This window comes from Rhagoletis zephyria, unplaced genomic scaffold (assembly GCF_001687245.7).
Source record: "Rhagoletis zephyria isolate East Lansing unplaced genomic scaffold, Rhagoletis_zephyria_1.1 Rzeph_scaffold_00746, whole genome shotgun sequence".
Taxonomy (NCBI): domain Eukaryota; kingdom Metazoa; phylum Arthropoda; class Insecta; order Diptera; family Tephritidae; genus Rhagoletis; species Rhagoletis zephyria.
In genome coordinates, this window is record NW_016157830.1 from 115,651 (window position 1) to 126,435 (window position 10,785).

The 10,785-nt window shown below is 34.2% G+C and overlaps 1 protein-coding gene across 1 annotated transcript in view; it reads left to right on the forward strand.

The window, feature by feature from the left end:
- AstA-R1 (allatostatin A receptor 1) overlaps window positions 1-10,785 on the forward strand; it is a 148,833-nt gene that overhangs the window by 100,055 nt on the left and 37,993 nt on the right. The window lies entirely within an intron of this gene.

The window sequence follows — 10,785 nt, forward strand, 5'->3', positions numbered from 1 at the left end:
CTTAATCGATTTCTCTTTTCATTCTGATCATTTATGTATACATTTGTCTATATCTATCTCGATTCGTTTTGCCTGTTACAAACAACCGTTATGTGAACAAAGTTATAATACCCTTGTGCACAAGTGCGCTCGGGTATAAAAATAGCACGAATCAATCAATGACCAAACAAATAATGAAGTTCTAATTTGAACAAAACCGAAATTTATAACCCAGCGCATGTATATTGACTGCACTTCATACGCCGAACGAAGAAAATCAAAATCATTTTCAAATGGGAGATAATTTGTGTAATCATAAGAAATTATAATTAAAATGAGAAAAAAGACAAAAGATTTCCCTTCGTTAATTTAATGTTCCGAAATTCATTACGTCATAAAGTTTTATATTACATTTGAAAAATTTCGTTTCAAGTTTAAAATTGTGCTCACGAGAATTGCTTCATTAGCCGGGTCGAAGAAAATAAGCAAGAAAAAATCAACTTTAAGCGCTTAGATAAGTACTAAAACATTAGTAAATATGCTTGCAAATATGCTCACAAAACAACAAAAATTAAGTACAGTTTAATGTTTTGTTTTTTTTTTTATTTCAAGTATTGAAAAATTACAATGGAAACACAAGTGTTGCTTGATATTCTCCAATAATAGATTAATTATAATTAATTAGTTAAATATTCGTTATTCTCCATTTGAGATAAATTATTTTTAATCTCTTCAATAACACCAATGCCTTCCCGTAGAGACGAAACATTGGTTTTAATTTTTTTATCCAAACAGAAATGCAATTGAAGTTACGGGTTAATAAAAATCAAATCTGTTTTTATGTTATTATTTGTCAACATTTCTTTAGTTCGACGAAAAAAAAAGCCCAAGTATGATCAAGAAAAATTTATTGAGCCAAATTTTCTTAAGCAGTACGAATTTGCTACAACTTCTACCACGGTTTGCTAAAGTTTCTTTGTGAAGAGTATAAGGCAACCTTGATTTCAACAGACAATATATGTATGCCCGTTCCATTATTTCGTAAAGCAAAAGTAAGACAGCTGGCTGTAAAATATCAGAGACCAAAACTCCTTAGACACTACTATTCACACACACGAACTAATAGCAACTTAATTCTTCTGAAATAAGCAAAATAAGCATGATCACTAAAATTAAGCTTGGAAACCCTGAATGAGCAAAATAAGCAAAACCTTAAGCTGTTCGGTTCTGTTCATTTGTCACTGAGGCAGCATTATATGGAAGGAGGGGGCGTATTATGAACACATATAACTTAGCCAATTTCATGGTGTGACAAAGTAACGGTAACCAAATATAGTAGCCCATGAAAGGTCGTTGATAATTCCTTTATGGGTTCTAAAACTTGAGGCTAGGTTTTTACTCACTTATAAAAAATTCCCTGGCTAACATTTGCTCATTACTAGGCTTATATTTTTAATTTATTTATCTGTAATAAATAAGTACTATAGCAGATGCGACAATTTTCTTTGTGAAAAGCTACAGCTGAGTTTTATTCAATCGGTAAGTAATTTTTATATTACCAACAGGTTCCCTCAATATTTCTACTCTTAAGGCCTTGCCAAATGAAACTTTGTGGCTTTGCGTGACATTTGTAACTTTTACAGCAAACCACAAGGCGCAAAAGGTAACCAGCAATGAACGCCTCGTGCAAATTACTGTGAACTTTATATATAGTCACCTGAAATGCAAAAAGACGTAACAAACATCATCTTTGAAATGCAGCAAGTCATAACTAATAAAAAATTAAAAATTCACTTTTTGATTTATATGATGGATTTCATCGAATTACAACTCCACACATATGTAATTTTATGAAAAAAAATTAAAATATTAGTCACGACTTTTTCCATTTCATTTACGGTGTTGTTACGTCTTTTTCCAATTCAGGTGACAATATATTTAGTTTAAAAATATCACCAGCGTGAAGCGAAGCAAGCGTTTTATGCGACATCTGCTTTTCAAGTTAAGGAGAAATCTAAAGCAGTTACTAATAGAAAATAGAGTAATAAGGACGCATGCAGGTTATCCGTTCATTTTGCCCGTCGCTCGATGAGTCTAGCAGGTTCTCTTTAAACCAAACAAAATTACTGCAGTGAAATAACGTAGCAATCCGAAGTCTGAACTGTTCAGGGACCGTTTCATTGCAGAGACTCTTTGAATAGTGAGGATGGTTTTAACGGCTTGTAAGATGTATCTACGTTCATAAGAATATCTGGTGAAATTTTCTTTGTCTTGACATCACAATATTTCTATATGGTCACCGAAGGAACTCTTGATAAGAGTAGACTATCTAACCCAACATATTTGCGTCTGCTAGTTTTGTCTCGTACTTCGAACATACATACATATGTATGTAAGTATGTCCATAGGTACTCATAGAATACGATTCATTATAAATCCAATAATACCGACGTGCAGCAAAGTCTTAATTATCTCGGAAACTGGATGAGCCCCTATAATTATTTTGGTGACTCTAAAGAGCCCAAAAATAGCACGTAATTCCTCATTAATATTTATCCGTGTTCGATCAAAGTTTCGGAAGTGGGACATATAGCGTGACGTCAAGCGGGTTTTCACTGTTTACTGGGAAATATTTTGAAAGCACATAAAAAGCCCAAAAAATAAGCCCAGATAAGTAGTAAAAAGAGCTCATTGAATGAATGTTTTGCTAAGTTACGGTTAACTTAGCAAAGTCTTAATTATTTACCAAATGGTCGGAGCCCGAAAAAAAAATCGAAAACGCTTTTAAAATATTTATGTGTTGTTCTCCCTCCCACTATATCCAAAACAATTTTAGCTCCTATTCTTTCAAGTTTTGCAAATAATAGGTAGAGTATCGACTTTCTGCAAGAAATTCTATTTGCAATCTAATATTTATAATTCTTTACAGGCTGATTAAAAAATTCCTTTGCAAATCAAGTTCTATACCACAAGTTCCTATTAAATTCGATATCTCACTGAAGTGTGTAACTAATCTTATGCTGTAGTAATATCATAAAGTTCTAATATTACTTTATTGAGTGATTTTGAACAAAAGCCTATAAATTAAGACAAGGATACTTATATTTAAAAATGGATGTATGTATGTATGTATATACATATGTACTTATCTAAAATGAAAGCTCGAATTTAACTCAGAAACCACTGGATGGATTTCAATCATATTTTCGGAGGTTATCAGGCAGATTCTGCAATTCACTTCTGAGTGAATTTCAACAAAATTCACATTGAAGCCGACATTCGATGTTCTGTATTTTACATCCCGAGTTTTATTTCCACATTTCTTTCCAAAATTAATTCCGCGTGAATCTTCTCTTCTGATAAACGGATCCGCGAAGAAATTTTCGAATATCAATGACCCGAAGTTTGTGAAATTGCTTAAATTTTGCAAAAAATACATTTAAAAATATTTTATTTTTAAAATATCGGTATATAATTGTTTATACCTTAGAAGTATAGTTTATCCGTAAAAGGGGTGTAAAGGAAACTGTACTTTTTTACTCTGGAAAATTAGTTTAGTGAAGGGATAAAAAATCGATATATCAGTACTCCAAAGAATGACTTTTGGTCAGCAAATGGTAGCCACCAGACCATAGTGCAGTGATTCGGAATATACCCTTAGTATTTTTAAAACTGGCTCTAATTTTACAAAATTCTCTATATAGAAGTTGTTTCGAACCTATCTGTCACAAAATTCTTGCGAAATATGAGAACGAATGTCTCAGTTTTCATCAACATAAGGAATAAAGACTCATGTGACCAGTCCAGTCTATGCAGAAATTAAATTTCAATATTTTGAATTTTCAAGAAAGATGGTTCTTCCAATAAATTTTTTTATCACTTACCAGCTTTGACTTAAGTTATGTGAAATGTGTTAATTTTTCTTTTATGGCATCAATGTGCAATTTTATTTTTAAGCCTCTACATACTCAATGGGTTGACATTTCGATGGACGGGTATCAATGCGTTTCCAGCTGGTATTCCCATAAAAAAAAACTTGTGTGCAGGAGAACTTGTAGAGAACCAATACAATTTTGGCGCATGTCGTAAAACATACCAAATTTTATGATTCAGTTGAAAAACGCACTAAATTCAAATTCACAGACTCTTCAAAACGCGCATTGTGTCAATATAAAACTGCCAATTTGTAATAATGTGAAAGAATGGCTTAAAAGGACACTCACAAAATCATAAAATAAACCGACGAGCGACAGGTCAACTTACGAATGACAGTATGCAGTAAGCTTATGTATGTAAACAACATGCAACTTCACGCCGTTGCGAAATAAGTGCGTTATGAAGGAGATCCATAAATTTTAATGACCCATTGGGGATTAATGATAACACATACATCCCTTCATTCGACCGCTTTTGCTACTCCCAGTCACTGTGTTTAAATAAATATGGAATCTTTTTTGGAAACCTGCTTTACTTTTTCATCACACTTCTATCAGGTTATTGAAAGTTGACGTTTCACTTAAGCAGCAGAAGCTATAAAGCATGAAATATAATGAAGTTAAATCACTCAGCGTATTTCTGCTTAAATTATCGTGGCTTGGGGTTCGACATTGCGTATGAGTGATATTGAATTTTGCATTTACATACATATCGCTACCTTAATATAGAAAGGCCCTATCTGACATCGTCGCTGATATACAAAAAGCCGTAACTAACTAAAAATCGAAAATTTACGTTTTAATTGATAATGATGCATTTGATCGCATTATGTGGCCCCAAATCGTTTTATGCAATAAAAGATTTTAATTAGTTACGGCTTTGTGCATTTCAGCGACGATGTGAGATAGGGCCTTTCTATATTAAGGCAACGATATGTACATATGTTTGTAAATAGCTGTATATTAGGGATATTGCGAATGGGGAATTTTAGACATCCGCTGATTCGAATGCGGATGCGGATGTCTAACAGCTAACATCCGCGGATGCGGATGCGGATGCGAATGCGGATGTCTAGTTTTTTAAGAAAGAATTAGGAAAGAAAATAGGTTATTTGGGTAAAAAAAAAAAATTTAAAGTTAGTAATTTTTAACATTATATTTAATAAAAAGTAATGAAAATTGCATTAGGCTTAAATTGTCCGATGTATCCTCCTGACTCTCATCTTCACTTGAAGAATCTAAAATACTGGCGAGATCGTTCTTTAAACACCGCTTACAGCCAAAGTTCTCGCCCAAAACTAATTTTTTGTTGGAAAAAATAAAATAAAATCCGCCCAAATTTTTTCATCCGCCCGCAGTGAATACGCGGAAACTAAAAATGAAAAGGGAACAAGCTCGAGGAAAATAAAATTAATGGTAAGGCTTATTTTGTATTTTAAATCAAAATTTCATTATATATTTTTTAAATCCGGCAACTGTAAATGGAAACGATAACAATTTACAACACCGTGCTTTTTATAAGCATTTGAATTATTGGAATCACGGATGATGAGGGTCTAAGACAGTTCTTACCTAAGTAAAGGTCAGACCTATAGCTTTTTAATTATTTGAGCATCGATTTTCTTTATAGCCAGATGTTGACCATTTCTGCTGGAAATCCCTATTGAAGGAGCTTGATTTTTGACTGTAAATAGCAAAGAAGGGAGACCTAGAGAGACAGTTTTACCACAGAAGTTTTTAGCCAAGGATCCAATGTATTTCCCTATGAAAAAAATATTGCCCCCACAAGTAAACAGAATTACTGTTTTTGAAATTTTTGCTAAAAATAAATTCCCCAAAGAGCCCCATTTGAAATAATTGAGGCGATTATATGTAGCATCAAAAGAAAATGACGGAAATTTGGTTTATAGGCCGATCTCAAAACTTACCAATGTGTCTAATCTTTTTGAATGTGTCATCAAAGACAAGATATATATTTTTCTGTTAAAAGTCTAAGCTGTCCAAATCAGCACGGGTTCATCTCCGGTCGATCTACAGTCATTATTCTGACAGTTTTTAGTGTCTACATTTTCTGCTGCATTTACAGCGACTTTTCTAAAGCCTGCGATAAGATTTCGCATGCGATCTTGATTGACAAACTCGCTTCCATAAGTTTTCATTCTTCTTTTATGCAATGGCTTAAGTCTTATCTTAATCGGAGGCGATGAGTTCTTACTGTGGATGACGCTCAATCAGAACCTTTTATTGCTACTTCAGGTGTCCCACGTGGTAATTTTCTTTTGTGCGCCGATGATTTTAAAATTTACTCGGTTGTTAAGAACTTCGCTGACTTGTTGGAACTCCAATCCGAGCTGGATAATTTATATTCGTGGTACTTGGGTTCACAACTTTTATTGAATATTAATAAATGCTTTTATGTTTCATTTTCTAAATCACCAGCCATGTTAATTTTATTATTTCAAAAGCTTATTCAATGGCTGGCTTTTTACGGCAGAATAGCTCTGAATTTTCCGATCCTTACACCTTAAAACGTCCATATAACTCTTTTGTGCGATCTCACATGTGCATTTTTTTGACTACATCTTGCAAATTTTGTTGAAATATAACAGATACTGCTCCTTACGCATAATGCTTGAAATACAATACCGGCGAACGGCAAACTTCGCCGAATTGGGCGATGCTGTCGTTCACCGTTCGCCCAGCTATTTCGCCTACTTAAACAGAATTAGAGCGGTAGCGAAAACAGCTGATCCCATTTGGTCGCCTTTATAATTTGGGTGACCATATTTAGAAAAAACTAAACCATATTTAGAAATGAGGAAATGATAACAAATATAAATGTAAAACAAAGAAATATTATTATAAATAATTTGTTTCAAGCCAGATTTAATGAATCCACAACTATATTTTTCAAACAACAACAAAATATCGTGTTTAGGTGGTTTTCTTTTAAAACTTTGAAAGCAAAAAAGAAATACGGCCACCTTTGGTATGCACAGCTGTCATCGCCCAGCAGGGCGATAGAAATAAATCTATCGTCATGAAACGCCACCAAGCGAACTTCGCATTTCGCTTTGGCTGTGTTCAATTTCATATGCTTGCGGGTGTTCTAATTTTGACAGCGCGAATTTCGCTGTGGTGAGTTCGCCGTTCGCCGGCATTGTGTTTCAGCTATAATGCGTACTAATTGGCCAACAAAATTTTTGAAATACAATCCTTAACTATTATTGGCCGGCCAATGGGATTCACAGTTTGCCTTACATGATGCGCATAGGCTTAATTTGGGTTTTTGATCCAATACCATTACCGGCCATCTGATTTAAAGCGATCAATAAAGGAAATTGCGCATACGAGAGCCAAGGAAAACTTCGACTACACTACTGGCAACACCCCAAACAGCTCGCCGTCGGTCAAAGAAAAAAGAGTACGAAATGTGACGAAGTGTCCTCCCTGAAGTCGAACCCATTAGAAGAATGAGAGGAGCTGAAAACTGCGTTACCTTTGTTGCATAAACAACCACGATATATTTACATTTAGTTGCAAAATCTGTTTCTTGCGAACGATTGTTTGTCAAGAAATCGGTTGACTGGCAAACATTTGTAAAAACTTGTGAAGTACAACAAAAGAAGACTTTTTTCGCTGAAATATTTTGTTAATAAATGTGTTCTTAAATAAGATTTACTTGTAATTGTATATATATCTGTATAAATACCATTCATCATTAAACATATAGTTCTGCTATGTAACGGAGTTTTATTAATTTTCAGTCCTTTTATTATTAAATTTTATTATCCGGAGTTTAGGATTCCAACAGGATGATTAACTTGTGATTTAAAAAAAATAATTATTTAACTTAATACGGAACACACAATGAGTACCGATACGAGTAGGTATCGATATTTAGGTCCGATATTTTTCAGGTATCGATACTACTTCCAAGTAAAAGTATCGATACCTGCATAGTATCGTTTCATCCCTAATTGTAACGCGTTACTCCATCGATACAAAAAGTAACGAAGTTAAATAAATTTGATTAGTACAGGTACAGTATCTATTGGAGCAGTAATAGCTTTAAGATTACTTTTATTTTTTGTTTTTTGTGTGAAATAATTTATTTTTATCAGCATTTTTCTTTTAATGAAACTACGTTAAAATAAAAGTGAAAAAATTTTTTCAGAAAAATAAGTGAAACTTCTACGTACTTACTCAAATGGCAAGTTGTTCCGAGAATGAAGACGTTTTCATTTTATCTGGTGAATTTGACGGAACCCGCGAATTTACATCTTTCAAGCGTATATTTTGAAACAAGTGCAGAAAGCAACTATAAAAATTTGCTTGTACATGCGTTAGTAGCGCCCAATAGAACCATTTTGAGGAATAACGCCAAAGCTCAATTTGAGAAATTTGTCGCCCAATCTCGCTTAAATTGATGAAAGCCACTACTGAAATTATCAAATCCCAAAATCAAATAATAGACGGAAAAATTGGAATACTTGGAAACTAATTTACAAGCTTCTCAGATACATATACATTTTTCGCTGCCCATGACTCTTACTGATACTAAAATTTTAAATGCAACATAATCGCAGCTATGCCCAATTTAAGCCATATCTTATAGTTAAAATTGCATTCAACATTGTAAAACTCATATTTTCTATGTTTGCTTTTAACAATATTCATTACTGCCATACCTAAACAAAAGAGTCAGCGTTGTCTGGTAGTCAAAAAAATTCTCATGCCCATTCAATTTGCATGAAGCATACCGAAACAACGCGGCGGCAACGCTGAGCGGTTGGAAAGTCCAATTTTGACCACGATGTAGAGAGGCAGAGGTGGCGCATTCAGCAATACCGCTACTTTAGTTTTAGCGAATTTGACAGAATCAGCTGTTCATGTGACGTCAGCATAGAAATGTGCGCGATAAGCTTGTTATCGTACGAATAGGTACTAGTATTTATTACTAGTTTTTGCTAATGAACATTTTTTACTATATAAAAAAAAAGCAGAAACAATTTGCTAAGGACTCGCGTTACTAATTTGTACTAGCGTTGACGCTTTTGTTTAGGTATGGCACTTCGGCGCTAACGCTAGGCGTCAGAAACTGTTCCCCCGCACTGCTTTTGTTGAGGTATGGCCGTTAAGGAGAAAGTTCTTTCCACTTCGGCGTTTCTAACAGGTCTATTCTGCGCTGGTAATAAAAAGTTTGTATCCGGTAATTAAAGTGTCTGTCAATTTTGAAACCCTTTTCGCATTCTCTGTGTACTCTTGTAACCGGTAAATTTTGTTACCATCTCATAAGCTGGTAACAAAGTATTGCCCCGTGAAATATGCAATGCCAGAATTTGCACAATTCTTCATAGCTGAATTGCTGAATATATTATCTGCATTACCAACGTTCCTAGAATCGCGGTGACAAGAACTGGTAACATTTTTTGGTAATACAATTTTCCGGTTACAAAATCTTCGGTAACGTGCAGAATAGACCTGTAAGTGGCAAAAGCAGCAAACAATATAGATACAAAATCAATTAGTTCATCAAAAGGATTTTCACCGACTGCTATACAGAAATAACAGTGTCCGACCGAAAGTTCGGCCTGGTTTCGGTACTCCGCCTATTTGGCTAAATTTTTTACCTTCGGCTACGACTTCGGCCTTTGGCCGAAAAAGAGGCAAATTTGTTACGAAATTACATTATTTTTGACAGTTTTTAAAATTTTGTTGTTTTTTCTCATCTCTACATAACATAATACCAGGGTTGCGTGATTTCAAATCCTTTTTAATTTAAAATCCGCCTTTAATTAACAAATATATTTGATTTGTGATTTGATTTGTCAACCAAATAAGAAATAAATTTTATTTGTGATTTCATTTGTCAACCAAATAAGAAATAAATTTTATTTGTGATTTGATTCGTCAACCAAATAAAAGATAAGCTTTATTTGTGATTTGATTCGTCAACCAAATAAAAGATAAGTTTTATTTGTGATATGCTTGGTCAACCAAATAAAAGATAAGTTTTATTTGTGATTTGCTTGGTCAACCAAATAAAAGATAAGTTTTATTTGTGATTTGCTTGGTCAACCAAATAAAAGATAAGCTTTATTTGTGATTTGATTCGTCAACCAAATAAAAGATAAGTTTTATTTGTGATTTGATTCGTCGACCAAATAAGAAATAAAATTTATTTGTGATTTGAATAGCCCTCCAAATCAGAAATCAAATTGATTTGTGATTTGATTTGAGAGCGAATCAATTGGATTCGTGATTTTTCAGCTAAATATGTAATACTTTTTTATGCAACACAAATACGATATTCAGGAATCTACCAACTTCCAGTTCCACGAAAATCTTCGGGATTTTTGGAACTACTTCCAAACTTTCGGGGTTCTCGGGACCGTATAGGGATCTTCGGGACTACTTGGGGACTTTTGGGACTAATTCGGAGTTTTTCGAACTCCTTCGGGTTTTTCGAGACTTCTTTGGGATATTCAGGATTTTGGTACTAATTCGGTATTGTTGCGGTTATTTCAGGTTTTTCGAGACTACTTCGAGAATTTCGGGGTTCCCGGGATCTGAGGGACTATTTCGGGATTTTTGGGGCCAATTCGGAATTTTTGGGACCATTTCGGGTTTTTCGAAACTACTTCGAGATGTTCGGGGTTCTGGGGAATGTATTTGAATTTTTGGGACTACTTTCGAATTTTTAGGACAATTTCTTGATTTTCGGGAAATTCGGGACTATTTCGGGTTTTTCGAGGCTACTTCGAGATTTTCGGGGTTCCCGGGAATATATCGGGACTTTTGGGACTATTTTCGTATTTTTGGGACATCTTCGAGATTTTCCGGGTTCTCGGGAATATATCGGAATTGG